The sequence below is a fragment of the Salmo salar genome, chromosome ssa09, assembly GCF_905237065.1.
Source record: "Salmo salar chromosome ssa09, Ssal_v3.1, whole genome shotgun sequence".
In the NCBI taxonomy this organism is placed as follows: Eukaryota; Metazoa; Chordata; class Actinopteri; order Salmoniformes; family Salmonidae; genus Salmo; species Salmo salar.
In genome coordinates, this window is record NC_059450.1 from 42,082,557 (window position 1) to 42,098,147 (window position 15,591).

Sequence of the window (15,591 nt, forward strand, 5' to 3'; positions counted from 1 at the left end):
GTGTGGGGTCAGACTAGAAACAGACCTGTGTGTGGGGGTAGACTAGAAACAGACCTGTGTGTGGGGGGTCAGACTAGAAACAGACCTGTGTGTGGGGGGGCAGACTAGAAACAGACCTGTGTGTGGGGGGCAGACTAGAAACAGACCTGTGTGTGGGGGTCAGACCAGAAACAGACCTGTGTGTGGGGGGCAGACCAGAAACAGACCTGTGTGTGTGGGGCAGACTAGAAACAGACCTGCTGTGTGGGGCAGACTAGAAACAGACCTGTGTGTGGGGGTCAGACTAGAAACAGACCTGTGTGTGTGGGGGCAGACTAGAAACAGACCTGTGTGTGTGGGGGCAGACTAGAAACAGACCTGTGTGTGTGGGGGCAGACTAGAAACAGACCTGTGTGTGGGGGCAGACTAGAAACAGACCTGTGTGTGTGGGGCAGACTAGAAACAGACCTGTGTGTGGGGGGCAGACTAGAAACAGACCTGTGTGTGTGGGGGCAGACTAGAAACAGACCTGTGTGTGTGGGGCAGACTAGAAACAGACATGTGTGTGTGGGGGGCAGACTAGAAACAGACCTGTGTGTGTGGGGCAGACTAGAAACAGACCTGTGTGTGGGGGCAGACTAGAAACAGACCTGTGTGTGTGGGGGGCAGACTAGAAACAGACCTGTGTGTGTGTGGGCAGACTAGAAACAGACCTGTGTGTGTGGGGCAGACTAGAAACAGACCTGTGTGTGTGGGGGCAGACTAGAAACAGACCTGTGTGTGGGGCAGACTAGAAACAGACCTGTGTGTGGGGGCAGACTAGAAACAGACCTGTGTGTGGGGGTCAGACTAGAAACAGACCTGTGTGTGGGGGTAGACTAGAAACAGACCTGTGTGTGGGGCAGACTAGAAACAGACCTGTGTGTGGGGGTCAGACTAGAAACAGACCTGTGTGTGGGGGGGCAGACTAGAAACAGACCTGTGTGTGGGGGGCAGACTAGAAACAGACCTGTGTGTGGGGGCAGACTAGAAACAGACCTGTGTGTGGGGGCAGACTAGAAACAGACCTGTGTGTGTGGGGGGCAGACTAGAAACAGACCTGTGTGTGTGGGGCAGACTAGAAACAGACCTGTGTGTGGGGGCAGACTAGAAACAGACCTGTGTGTGTGTGGGGGCAGACTAGAAACAGACCTGTGTGTGTGGGGCAGACTAGAAACAGACCTGTGTGTGGGGGCAGACTAGAAACAGACCTGTGTGTGGGGCAGACTAGAAACAGACCTGTGTGTGGGGGCAGACTAGAAACAGACCTGTGTGTGGGGCAGACTAGAAACAGACCTGTGTGTGTGGTGCAGACTAGAAACAGACCTGTGTGTGGGGGCAGACTAGAAACAGACCTGTGTGTGTGGGGCAGACTAGAAACAGACCTGTGTGTGTGGGGCAGACTAGAAACAGACCTGTGTGTGTGGGGGCAGACTAGAAACAGACCTGTGTGTGGGGGGCAGACTAGAAACAGACCTGTGTGTGGGGCAGACTAGAAACAGACCTGTGTGTGGGGGGCAGACTAGAAACAGACCTGTGTGTGGGGGCAGACTAGAAACAGACCTGTGTGTGGGGCAGACTAGAAACAGACCTGTGTGTGGGGCAGACTAGAAACAGACCTGTGTGTGGGGGGCAGACTAGAAACAGACCTGTGTGTGGGGTCAGACCAGAAACAGACCTGTGTGTGTGGGGCAGACTAGAAACAGACCTGTGTGTGTGTGGGGGCAGACTAGAAACAGACCTGTGTGTGGGGGCAGACTAGAAACAGACCTGTGTGTGGGGGGCAGACTAGAAACAGACCTGTGTGTGTGGGGGGCAGACTAGAAACAGACCTGTTTGTGTGGGGCAGACTAGAAACAGACCTGTGTGTGTGGGGCAGACTAGAAACAGACATGTGTGTGGGGGCAGACTAGAAACAGACCTGTGTGTGGGGGCAGACTAGAAACAGACCTGTGTGTGGGGGTCAGACTAGAAACAGACCTGTGTGTGTGGGGCAGACTAGAAACAGACCTGTGTGTGGGGGCAGACTAGAAACAGACCTGTGTGTGGGGCAGACTAGAAACAGACCTGTGTGTGGGGTCAGACCAGAAACAGACCTGTGTGTGTGGGGCAGACTAGAAACAGACCTGTGTGTGGGGCAGACTAGAAACAGACCTGTGTGTGGGGGGCAGACTAGAAACAGACCTGTGTGTGTGGGGCAGACTAGAAACAGACATGTGTGTGGGGGGCAGACTAGAAACAGACCTGTGTGTGTGGGGCAGACTAGAAACAGACCTGTGTGTGGGGGGCAGACTAGAAACAGACCTGTGTGTGTGGGGCAGACTAGAAACAGACCTTGTGTGTGGGGGCAGACTAGAAACAGACCTGTGTGTGGGGGGCAGACTAGAAACAGACCTGTGTGTGGGGCAGACTAGAAACAGACCTGTGTGTGTGGGGGCAGACTAGAAACAGACCTGTGTGTGTGGGGGCAGACTAGAAACAGACCTGTGTGTGTGGGGGCAGACTAGAAACAGACCTGTGTGTGGGGGCAGACTAGAAACAGACCTGTGTGTTTGGGGCAGACTAGAAACAGACCTGTGTGTGGGGGTCAGACTAGAAACAGACCTGTGTGTGGGGGGCAGACAAGAAACAGACCTGTGTGTGGGGGGCAGACTAGAAACAGACCTGTGTGTGGGGGCAGACTAGAAACAGACCTGTGTGTGGGGGTCAGACTAGAAACAGACCTGTGTGTGGGGGCAGACTAGAAACAGACCTGTGTGTGGGGGCAGACTAGAAACAGACCTGTGTGTGGGGGCAGACTAGAAACAGACCTGTGTGTGGGGGGCAGACTAGAAACAGACCTGTGTGTGGGGGGCAGACTAGAAACAGACCTGTGTGTGGGGGCAGACTAGAAACAGACCTGTGTGTGTGGGGCAGACTAGAAACAGACCTGTGTGTGGGGGCAGACTAGAAACAGACCTGTGTGTGGGGGTCAGACTAGAAACAGACCTGTGTGTGGGGGGGCAGACTAGAAACAGACCTGTGTGTGTGGGGTCAGACTAGAAACAGACCTGTGTGTGTGGGGGCAGACTAGAAACAGACCTGTGTGTGGGGCAGACTAGAAACAGACCTGTGTGTGTGGGGGCAGACTAGAAACAGACCTGTGTGTGTGGGGGCAGACTAGAAACAGACCTGTGTGTGGGGTCAGACTAGAAACAGACCTGTGTGTGTGGGGCAGACTAGAAACAGACCTGTGTGTGTGGGGTCAGACTAGAAACAGACCTGTGTGTGTGTGGGGCAGACTAGAAACAGACCTGTGTGTGGGGGGCAGACTAGAAACAGACCTGTGTGTGTGGGGGGCAGACTAGAAACAGACCTGTGTGTGTGGGGCAGACTAGAAACAGACCTGTGTGTGTGGGGCAGACTAGAAACAGACCTGTGTGTGGGGGGCAGACTAGAAACAGACCTGTGTGTGTGGGGGCAGACTAGAAACAGACCTGTGTGTGGGGGCAGACTAGAAACAGACCTGTGTGTGGGGTCAGACTAGAAACAGACCTGTGTGTGGGGGTCAGACTAGAAACAGACCTGTGTGTGGGGGCAGACTAGAAACAGACCTGTGTGTGGGGGCAGACTAGAAACAGACCTGTGTGTGTGGGGCAGACTAGAAACAGACCTGTGTGTGGGGGGCAGACTAGAAACAGACCTGTGTGTGGGGGTCAGACCAGAAACAGACCTGTGTGTGGGGCAGACTAGAAACAGACCTGTGTGTGTGGGGGGGCAGACTAGAAACAGACCTGTGTGTGTGGGCAGACTAGAAACAGACCTGTGTGTGGGGGCAGACTAGAAACAGACCTGTGTGTGTGGGGGCAGACTAGAAACAGACCTGTGTGTGTGGGGCAGACTAGAAACAGACCTGTGTGTGGGGCAGACTAGAAACAGACCTGTGTGTGGGGGGCAGACTAGAAACAGACCTGTGTGTGGGGCAGACTAGAAACAGACCTGTGTGTGGGGGCAGACTAGAAACAGACCTGTGTGTGGGGTCAGACTAGAAACAGACCTGTGTGTGGGGGCAGACTAGAAACAGACCTGTGTGTGGGGGCAGACTAGAAACAGACCTGTGTGTGGGGGCAGACCAGAAACAGACCTGTGTGTGTGGGGCAGACTAGAAACAGACCTGTGTGTGGGGCAGACTAGAAACAGACCTGTGTGTGGGGCAGACTAGAAACAGACCTGTGTGTGTGGGGGCAGACTAGAAACAGACCTGTGTGTGGGGGCAGACTAGAAACAGACCTGTGTGTGTGGGGGCAGACTAGAAACAGACCTGTGTGTGGGGGCAGACTAGAAACAGACCTGTGTGTGTGTGGGGCAGACTAGAAACAGACCTGTGTGTGGGGGCAGACTAGAAACAGACCTGTGTGTGGGGGGCAGACTAGAAACAGACCTGTGTTTGGGGGCAGACTAGAAACAGACCTGTGTGTGTGGGGGCAGACTAGAAACAGACCTGTGTGTGGGGCAGACTAGAAACAGACCTGTGTGTGTGGGGCAGACTAGAAACAGACCTGTGTGTGGGGGCAGACTAGAAACAGACCTGTGTGTTGGGGGCAGACTAGAAACAGACCTGTGTGTGGGGGTCAGACTAGAAACAGACCTGTGTGTGGGGGGCAGACTAGAAACAGACCTGTGTGTGGGGGGGCAGACTAGAAACAGACCTGTGTGTGGGGCAGACTAGAAACAGACCTGTGTGTGTGGGGCAGACTAGAAACAGACCTGTGTGTGGGGGCAGACTAGAAACAGACCTGTGTGTGGGGGCAGACTAGAAACAGACCTGTGTGTGTGGGGGCAGACTAGAAACAGACCTGTGTGTGGGGGGCAGACTAGAAACAGACCTGTGTGTGTGGGTCAGACTAGAAACAGACCTGTGTGTGGGGGTCAGACTAGAAACAGACCTGTGTGTGTGGGGGCAGACTAGAAACAGACCTGTGTGTGGGGGCAGACTAGAAACAGACCTGTGTGTGGGGGGCAGACTAGAAACAGACCTGCTCCTGTGACCATGACATTACATCCTGTAAGTGCAGCCATTGGCTTGTACCCATCGACTTTCTTTATGGCCTAGAGGAACAGGCTTTCTGTATACAGTACCAGCTATAAAGCTCCTGCAGGAGAGAGATTAGGCCGGATGTATGGAAGACTGAGGATACGAAGCATCAAGCTGGCTGGGTCGTACCTCAATTATCCCCCCTCTCACTCTCGTCTCCTTCCAGTCATCTGAAGTCAGAAACACAAGGAAAGTCCTCTCAGATCCGTGTAGAGGATGGAATGGAGATAAGGAAAGGACTTTGGGGACATCACTTGAGACCAGTGGTGGGTGAATCTTACCCCGTGCCCGCAATGGCTTGTAGGGGCGCTGGATGGTGTTTTGGACTATGCACCCCAGAGATGCACCACGAAGTCTAAAAAGCAGTGAGTGAGTCATCATGAGGGGTAGCTATATACTATGACAATTACTAATTATAATGCCAGGCCTCTTTATTTTCCTGGTGGGCTCACTGGCCTGGGCCAGAGGAGTTGATTTGGGTCAGCTGAAGGGGGAGAGAGACAGGTGTTGTTCATTCCACCTCTTTCCTAGAAAAACACAGTGTACAAGTTTGCTTACGATTTTGTCCACTCTTTTGGTTTGACAAGACAGCTGAGAACAAGATGAGATGTTAAATACAAAGACAGTCAATAAAACAAGATAAAATGGTTGTTTTAGTAGTTTCATATTTTATTGAATATGACTTTGAAGGGGGTGTGAAAAAATAAGTAATTTTTTTAATCAAAACTGCACATGCATTTTACTGGTATTTTTTGCTCTATCTTAATTTAATTTAGTCTAGAAATGTATTGTTTTTAATCTTTGTTACTTTTTATGATTTTTTAAAAATGTTTGTTAACCACTTTGAACTGAATTTTGTATTTTCACGGACATTTTTGGGGTGAAAAATGATCAATTCTAAAGGAGTAGATTATCTTCTGTATGATTGTTCTGGAACAATATAAAGTTCCTTGTAGGGTTGGCCACCCTTCTCCGTTTCCATGCGTTATATTACCGAGAAGCGCTATAGCCAGCGAGAGAGGGGGGTAGCACTCGGTCTGACGTCATGATCTTACAACAAGATACGCCTGGAGCTCTATCACGGAGGCGAATAATTTACGGTATAAAAAGATTTACAGCCGAGAGGGCTAACTCGTTGGAGCACACAAGCAATTACAAAGCCAGCTAGATACAACTTTTGGTACCAGCGGAGCGCAGCGCACAACCCTCGAATACGCTCCTCGAGCCCTCTCTTGCCTCTTTTTTTTTTATCCCGGGTGACAATTCATTTGTGCGCTCCAAGTCAAGTCAGAGCGCACTCCGTTGAAATGAGAGCAGCAGCATAAAGACCCTACAGCTTCGAGAGAGGGGACAGAGACATATTTAGTGTTTGACAGTGTCAGACAGTGAGCGGGGAACAGCAGAGGAGCACCTGTCTTCGCGGGATGTCCTTGGAAAGCAGCTAAAACCGAGACGCATCATCGGTCTAGTCCGGGGACAGAAGCCTAAACAAATGGGCGCTGCCAGCGTGGACCTGCTGGTCACCCTCCAGATCCTGCCCGGTTTCTTCTCCAACTGCCTGTTCCTCGCGCTCTACGACTCGGTGGTGCTGGTGAAGCGCGTGGTGTCGTTGCTGAGCTGCCCTGGCGGCGGCGGGGGAGAGTGGCAGCGCATGCTGACCTCGGCGGGGCTCCGTTCCATATGGAACAGCTTCCTGCTGGACGCATACAAACAGGTAATGAACAATGTCTTACTGTCATATAAACAGCATTCTGCTGGACGCATACAAACAGGTAATGAACAATGTCATACTGTCATATAAACAGCATTCTGCTGGACGCATACAAACAGGTAATGAACAATGTCATACTGTCATATAAACAGCTTCCTGCTGGACGCATACAAACAGGTAATGAACAATGTCATACTGTCATATAAACAGCTTCCTGCTGGACGCATACAAACAGGTAATGAACAATGTCATACTGTCATATAAACAGCTTCCTGCTGGACGCATACAAACAGGTAATGAACAATGTCATACTGTCATATAAACAGCATTCTGCTGGACGCATACAAACAGGTAATGACAATGTCATACTGTCATATAAACAGCTTCCTGCTGGACGCATACAAACAGGTAATGAACAATGTCATACTGTCATATGAACAGCATTCTGCTGGACGCATACAAACAGGTAATGAACCATGTATGTTAACACTGCAGGCTACACTGAGGCTACAGTTTGTGGTTAGAGTTTGTGCTTATACTGTGAGTTGTAGCAACTTGTATCAACAGACCCACCGGTCTTGAGCATTGTTCCAATATAATAGTAATCTCTCATGGACAGATTCACGGATCATTTTACTCTTGTGTTTGCAAGATTAGCGAAATTGTGTCCTCTAAAAGTGGCAGAATGGCATCACCTGGAAAAGTTGGTATGCATCAGCATAAAATTATCTCAACTGTTATATGCATACTTCTCTGTTAATCTTAACACTTCAAAAGAACTGTATCGTTTTTAGAAGTTCAGTCATTCATTTTGAAAGGACAGTTATACATCTGCATCACTGAATTCTTATTATCTGGCCATCTGAGACCATGTCCTCTCCTTTAAATGTTGAACTTTAATATCAAATTCTAAATGTAGGTTATCTGATCTAAAACGTGATGAACTTTGGTCCCCAGACAGTCAAAACCATGAGGGCCATTCACCCTCTGTTACTCAGAAGTTCAGAGGTCTGGCTTCTCCTAAATGTTACATTTTAACTCCCAAACCAAACAGAGACCAGTGTGTCAGTGCCAGCCAGACACCAGGCATCACACCAGGTAGACAGGTACACACGTGAGCTTTTACACAGATCATCTGACACCTATATTCATTTTGATAGATAAGAACATGTACAGAATGGATGTGAATGGCTTATAGCAGGTGAATGAAACACGTGCACGATGCTCGTCACTAAAGAATGTGGTTGGTCTAGTTTGGGGTAATTTGGTAGAGGAATCTCCTGCCTCTCCCCTCTCTGTCCCCTTGTTGAGAGTCTGATCCTCTTTTGTGTTCTTGTCACTTTCCTCCTCTCTCTCGCTCTCTCTCTTTTTCACTCTCTCATGCCCCCTCTCTTCCCCTCGCCCTGCCTTTGTTGTTCAGTCCCTGTCTCAGCCGTTCAGTCCCTGTCTCAGCCGTTCAGTACCTGTCTCTGTCGTTGAGTCCCTGCCCCTGTCGTTCAGTCCCTGTCTCTGTCCTTCAGTCCCTGTCTCTGTCCTTCAGTCCCTGTCTCTGTCCTTAAGTCCCTGTCTCTGTCCTTAAGTCCCTGTCTCTGTCGTTCAGTCCCTGTCTCTGTCGTTCAGTCCCTGTCTCTGTCCTTAAGTCCCTGTCTCTGTCGTTCAGTCCCTGTCTCTGTCGTTCAGTCCCTGCCCCTGTCGTTCAGTCCCTGTCTCTGTCCTTCAGTCCCTGTCTCTGTCCTTCAGTCCCTGTCTCTGTCCTTAAGTCCCTGTCTCTGTCCTTAAGTCCCTGTCTCTGTCCTTAAGTCCCTGTCTCTGTCGTTCAGTCCCTGTCTCTGTCGTTCAGTCCCTGTCTCTGTCATTCAGTCCCTGTCTCTGTCCTTAAGTCCCTGTCTCTGTCGTTCAGTCCCTGTCTCTGTCGTTCAGTCCCTGTCTCTGTCCTTAAGTCCCTGTCTCTGTCGTTCAGTCCCTGTCTCTGTCGTTCAGTCCCTGTCTCTGTCGATCAGTTCCTGTCTCTGTCCTTCAGTTCCTGTCTCTGTCGTTCAGTTCCTGTCTCTGTCGTTCAGTCCCTGTCTCTGTCGTTCAGTTCCTGCCTCTGTCGTTCAGTCCCTGTCTCTGTCCTTCAGTCCCTGTCTCTGTCGTTCAGTCCCTGTCTCTGTCGTTCAGTCCCTGTCTCTGTCCTTAAGTCCCTGTCTCTGTCCTTAAGTCCCTGTCTCTGTCGTTCAGTCCCTGTCTCTGTCGTGCAGTCCCTGTCTCTGTCGTTCAGTCCCTGTCTCTGTCGTTCAGTCCCTGTCTCTGTTGTTCAATCCCTGTCTCTGTCGTTCAGTCCCTGTCTCTGTCGTTCAGTTCCTGTCTCTGTCGTTCAGTTCCTGCCTCTGTCGTTCAGTCCCTGTCTCTGTCCTTCAGTCCCTGTCTCTGTCGTTCAGTTCCTGTCTCTGTCGTTCAGTCCCTGTCTCTGTCGTTCAGTCCCTGTCTCTGTCCTTAAGTCCCTGTCTCTGTCGTTCAGTCCCTGTCTCTGTCGTTCAGTCCCTGTCTCTGTCCTTAAGTCCCTGTCTCTGTCCTTAAGTCCCTGTCTCTGTCGTTCAGTCCCTGTCTCTGTCGTGCAGTCCCTGTCTCTGTCGTTCAGTCCCTGTCTCTGTCGTTCAGTCCCTGTCTCTGTCGTTCAATCCCTGTCTCTGTCGTTCAGTCCCTGTCTCTGTCGTTCAGTTCCTGTCTCTGTCGTTCAGTTCCTGCCTCTGTCGTTCAGTCCCTGTCTCTGTCCTTCAGTCCCTGTCTCTGTCGTTCAGTTCCTGTCTCTGTCGTTCAGTCCCTGTCTCTGTCGTTCAGTCCCTGTCTCTGTCCTTAAGTCCCTGTCTCTGTCGTTCAGTCCCTGTCTCTGTCGTTCAGTCCCTGTCTCTGTCGTTCAGTCTCTGTCTCTGTCGTTCAGTCCCTGCCTCTGTCTTTCAGTCCCTGTCTCTTTTGTTCAGTCCCTGTCTCTGTCGTTCAGTCCCTGTCTCTGTCGTTCAGTCCCTGTCTCTGTCGTTCAGTCCCTGTCCCTGTCTCTGTCCTTAAGTCCCTGTCTCTGTCGTTCAGTCCCTGTCTCTGCTGTTCAGTCCCTGTCTCTGTCGTTCAGTCCCTGCCTCTGTCGTTCAGTCCCTGTCTCTTTTGTTCAGTCCCTGTCTCTGTCGTTCAGTCCCTGTCTGTCGTTCAGTCCCTGTCTCTGTCCTGAAGTCCCTGTCTCTGTCGTTCAGTCCCTGTCTCTGCTGTTCAGTCCCTGTCTCTTTCGTTCTGTCCCTGTCTCTGTCCTTCAGTCCCTGTCTCTGTCGTTCTGTCCCTGTCTCTGTCCTTCAGTCCCTGTCTCTGTCCTTCAGTCCCTGTCTCTGTCGTTCAGTCCCTGTCTCTGCTGTTCAGTCCCTGTCTCTGTCGTTCAGTCCCTGTCTCTGTCGTTCAGACGTTCAGTGTTTCTTTGTCAAACGGTTTTGGCATATTTCAGTCTCCTGTGATGGACAGTACTAGTCAAAAGTTTGGACACACCTACTCATCCAGGGTTTTTCTTTCTATTTAATATTTTCTAGAATGTAGAATAGTAGTGACGACATCAAAGCTATGAAATGACATATATGGAATCATTTAGTAACCTAAATATATTTTATATTTGAGATTCTTCATAACAGCCACACTTTGTCTTGATGACAGCTTTGCACACTCCATCCCACACACACACACAGAAAAAAACACACACACACACACACACACACACACACACACACACACACACACACACACACACACACACACACACACACACACACACACACACACACACACACACACACAGGGCTAGGTAGGTTACTTTCTAAATGTAATCTGTTACAGTTACTACATTACCTGTCCAAAATTGTAGTCGGTAACGTAATTTTTTTGATTTCCCAAACTCAGTAAAAATAATCTGATTACTGTCAGTTAGTTTTAAGTTACTGTCTCCTTAAGAGGCATTAGAAGAAGACAGAAAATTGCATTTTACCAATTGAATGACATCTACTGCAGGGTAAATCAATGTTAGAGTTGTCATAGATGGATGTTGCATTTTACTTTATGGGGTTAGGTAGCGTTCTTCTAACCCATAACATTAAAAACCAAAGTCTGTCAGATTTCCAGTCATTCCAATAAATATAAAACCCCATTGATCTTCAAGAATAGGACTTGGAAATATGGAAAAATAGATTAGCCAAATTGTTTTACCTGAGCATAACCAATAAAATGAAGGACTTATTAGCCAACTCAGTTGTTTATGATCTTGTTGTCATGGAGGACTGATTGGGCTCATTGCTATCGTTGCTTGCTATAGGCTTATTGTTTACGTTTTTGTTGGTGACACTTTGACATCTCAATAATTTGCAGCTGTTTAAGTCTACCAAAGAGCGCAGGTTTGAGCATGTGTCCATTAGGCCTATGGAGAAAGAAAATGTAATCAGCATGAATTAGATTGTGCAATAAAAGCCCCAACTCGTGGTCTTCTTAAATGAAACTCGTAGTTGACAGTATGGAGCATAATAACACAGAGGAGTATAGAAGGGGGAAACTCATCAAACTTCCACAGACTGGGATCCACATGATGCAGCTGTTGCAAGAGCGCTGGCTATCCACTGGTCCACAAAAACAACGTTTGACACGCAGCTTACAATTACTCAATTCAACCATTTTTGGTATAAAATACACATATTTATTTATTTCACCTTTATTTAACCAGGTAGGCTAGTTAAGAACAAGTTCTCATTTACAACTGCGACCTTGCCAAGATAAAGCAAAGCAGTTCGACACATACAACAACACAGAGTTACACATGGAATAAACAAACATAAGGTCAATAATACAGTAGAAAAAGTCTATATACAGTGTGTGCAAATAAGGTAGGATAAGGGAAGTAAAGGTAGGATAAGGGAAGTAAGGCAATAAATAGGCCATGGTGGCGATGATATATACGTTTGTGAACAGCCATCCACCACAACCACAATCCGTAAGGCACAAATAGCTACATGAGAGAGCAGCAGTGTGATTCACATCAATGTGTAATGTAGATATCAATAATAAATTATATCCAATGAAGGTGCCACCAACCACCTGTAGTGTGTATATTATTGTGTCTTGATTGACTGGCAACACCAAGCCTCTCTTTTCTTTCAGAAAGACGTTAAATCTCAAGATAAACAGCTGATAACCAACCTCTCTTTCTCGGTTCCACCCTCCTCTCCTCCCCTCCCTCCTCTCCTCCCCTCCCTCCTCGCTTTCCCTCCCCTCCCTCCTCTCCTCCCCTCCCTCCTCTCCCCCCCTCCCCTCCCGCCTCTCCTCCCTTCCCTCCTCTCCTCCCCTCCCGCCTCTCCTCCCCTCCCTCCACTCCTCCCCTCCCTCCTCGCTTTCCCTCCCCTCCCTCCTTTCCTCCCCTCCCTCCTCTCCTCCCCTCTCTCTCCCCATCTAGGTGAAACTTGGCAGTGAGGCACCCAACTCCAAAGTGGTGAAGGTTCCTGGTAGTGGTGGTAACCATGGCTTCCGGCGGCGGAGCAGTGTGACCACCACGGCCCGTCATCCTGGAGACGAGTGCCGCCTGCTGGACTTTGAGTCATCGGAGCGCCCTCTTGTGGTGAACTTCGGTTCAGCCACCTGACCCCCGTTCATCAGCCACCTGCCCGCCTTCCGGCGGCTGGTGGAGGAGTTCTCTAACGTGGCCGACTTCCTGCTGGTCTACATCGACGAGGCGCACCCCTCAGACGGCTGGGTGGCACCCACCATGGGCCCATGCTCCTTCGAGGTCAGGAAGCACCGGTCGCTGGAGGAGAGGGTGGTGGCGGCCATGAAACTGACTGAGGCCTTCAGCCTGCCGCCTCAGTGCCAGCTGGTGGCTGACTGCATGGACAACAATGCTAACGTAGCCTACGGCGTGTCCTACGAGAGGGTGTGCATCGTGCAGAGGAGGAAGATCGCCTACCTGGGTGGGAAGGGACCCTTCTTCTACAACCTGAAGGATGTGAGGCAGTATCTGGAACAGAGATATGGCAAGAGATAGGGGGCAGACAGAGAGGACGAGTTCTGTGACAACTGAACGGCTGATAAGGGAAAGAGAGAATATTTATTTTTGTATAAAAGGAGAATAAAAGGAAGGCGAGGTGCTTTCAGAACTGATCTGTTCTGACCACAAATGACAGGCAATGCTTGGAACAGAACATGTGACATGTTCTAAAATTCCCAAGTTCCACATCTCTGGAACTTCCTTCCTGGAAGGAGACCAACATTCCATAAAACTTTTCACTGGAACACAATAGAACAGAACCGATAGACTAGAACATGGACTGATGCTCTGCTAACTATGACAGTGAGTTGACTGAAAGAAGAAACTGAATAGGTTGACCCGTGACATGCTTTATCAATAACTTCATCCCCATTTGCTAATAATCTAAACGTTTTCAAGTTACAGTACACATTATCTTCTAACCTGGCTCCTTTCAAAACGAAAACCAAATTACTGCACAGAGAAGAAAGCACAAGTGCCCAACTATATATATATATATATATATATATATATATATATATATATATATATATATATATATAAACAATTATATTAATTTATTTCTATGGAGTTTTGAATGTTATGTTGTTTGTTTTTACACCACGATAATATTTTGTATGTTGATGCACTTGTAACGCTTTTTATTTAAGAAAACAGTCCATCATATAAGGGGTGTTACACCACTGTTTTCAACCATCTAGAGTAGACTGTTTTAACCATCTAGAGTAGACTGTTTCAACCATCTAGAGTAGACTGTTTTAACCATCTAGAGTAGACTGTTTTAACCATCTAGAGTAGACTGTTTTCAACCATCTAGAGTAGACTGTTTTAACCATCTAGAGTAGACTGTTTCAACCATCTAGAGTAGACTGTTTTAACCATCTAGAGTAGACTGTTTTAACCATCTAGAGTAGACTGTTTCAACCATCTAGAGTAGACTGTTTTAACCATCTAGAGTAGACTGTTTTAACCATCTAGAGTAGACTGTTTTCAACCATCTAGAGTAGACTGTTTTCAACCATCTAGAGTAGACTGTTTTAACCATCTAGAGTAGACTAGTTTCAACCATCTAGAGTAGACTGTTTCAACCATCTATTGTAGACTGTTTAAACCATCTAGAGTAGACTGTTTTCAACCATCTAGAGTAGACTGTTTTCAACCATCTAGAGTAGACTGTTTCAACCATCTAGAGTAGACTGTTTCAACCATCTAGAGTAGACTGTTTTCAACCATCTAGAGTAGACTGTTTTCAACCATCTCGACTCAGACACTTCCTAGTACATCGTTCATGTTATACCACCACCTAGAGAATAGACGTTAGCTCTGTGTCCATCTCCTCCATTATGGGCGTTTTAACCCAAAAGACAATGAGAGAGGGAGGGAAGTAAACCCAAGAGCAAAGCACAGAATGAAGAAACAGAGGCAGTATGTGTACTGTAGTCAGCACCAAGGCTACGTCGCTAGCTAGCTAGCTGTAATCCCAGGGGCTGTTTGCTGTTGGTGATGGTTCGTGTTAGCGATGAGGCAGGGGTGTACAGAGATGTAATGGGTTGAGGGAGATAGCCATGTCTCCAAAAACCTAAGGTGAGTGTTCTGAAAGCTTTATGGCTAACGTGGTACTTCATTTCTCTCGACAACCCAGACTCAAGCCATATGTAGAACATCAAACATTGATTTTGCAATTGGTGCTCTCATGGTTCAGTTGTCAAGATAGACAAAGTGCCACGTTAGCCATGAAGGTTCTGGGAAACTCTGAGTTCTGAGGTGTGTGGCAGGAAGTGAGAAAGGCTAAGGACAGCAGGTGAGGCAGGCTAAGAACAGGTGGTGTCTAGATGCCTTAAGACGGTGTTTCAAAAGGGGTGTGTATCAGTTTTATGGTGTGACGTGACTGAAGAGGTTTTTAGTCGATCAGACAGACAGTTGGTTTGGGTCGAGACGGGGCTGGTGTGAGAATGAAAACCACTGACTAAAGGGTTACTGACTCAGTCTTTGGTCGGATGACAGAACTCACCTCCTTGACGTAGACTCAAACCAACATGTCTGAACATCATCAAGCCAACCAACATTCGCACACAACCTCTCTCTCTAGGAGAGGTCCACCTCTCTCTCTAGGAGAGGTCTATCTCTCTCTCTAAGAGAGGTCCATCTCTCTCTCTAGGAGAGATCCACCTCTCTCTCTAGGAGAGGTCCATCTCTCTCTCTAGGAGAGATCCACCTCTCTCTCTAGGAGAGGTCCATCTCTCTCCAGGAGAGGTCCACCTCTCTCTCTAGGAGAGGTTCACCTCTCTCTCTAGGAGAGGTCCATCTCTCTCTCTAGGAGAGGTCCATCTCTCTCTTTAGGAGAGGTCCATCTCTCTCTCTAGGAGAGGTCCATCTCTCTCTCTAGGAAAAGTCCATCAACTAATATTTGTTTTCTTTAACCATATGTGTAGAGCTGTGTTCAGAGGAGAGGAGTGACGGAAAGGAAAATAAAGATGAATTTACTACTCTGTGATTTGTGATTTCTGTCTGTGTGTCTGTGTCCTGATGGGGCCAGATTACCACGAGGGAGAGAGAGAGAGAGTAGAGAGGGAACAAAAGAAAGAGAGAGAACGAAAGAGACAGAGAGAGAGAGAGAGACTGAAAGAACTGTTCAAGGAGTTTAAACAGAAGCCTTCTTTCTGTACATGTGCGAGTGCTTGTGCGTTCCAATGCACAGCTCTCCTTGAAAAAAAAAAAAAAAACGATACACATACAATAGGTGAAATGACT

General features: G+C 48.4%; 1 pseudogene across 2 annotated transcripts; it reads left to right on the top strand.

The window, feature by feature from the left end:
- Positions 1 to 6,148: 6,148 nt before the first annotated feature.
- LOC106611368 (type II iodothyronine deiodinase-like) lies at positions 6,149 to 15,334 on the top strand (annotated as a pseudogene). 2 transcript variants are annotated; one of them, XR_001330095.2, is made up of 2 exons: positions 6,149 to 6,806; positions 12,253 to 15,334. The product of XR_001330095.2 is annotated as a type II iodothyronine deiodinase-like, transcript variant X1 (transcript). The 2 variants fall into 2 exon arrangements; XR_001330096.2 differs by lacking the exon at positions 6,149 to 6,806 and adding an exon at positions 6,840 to 7,211.
- The last annotated feature ends 257 nt before the right edge of the window (positions 15,335 to 15,591 follow it).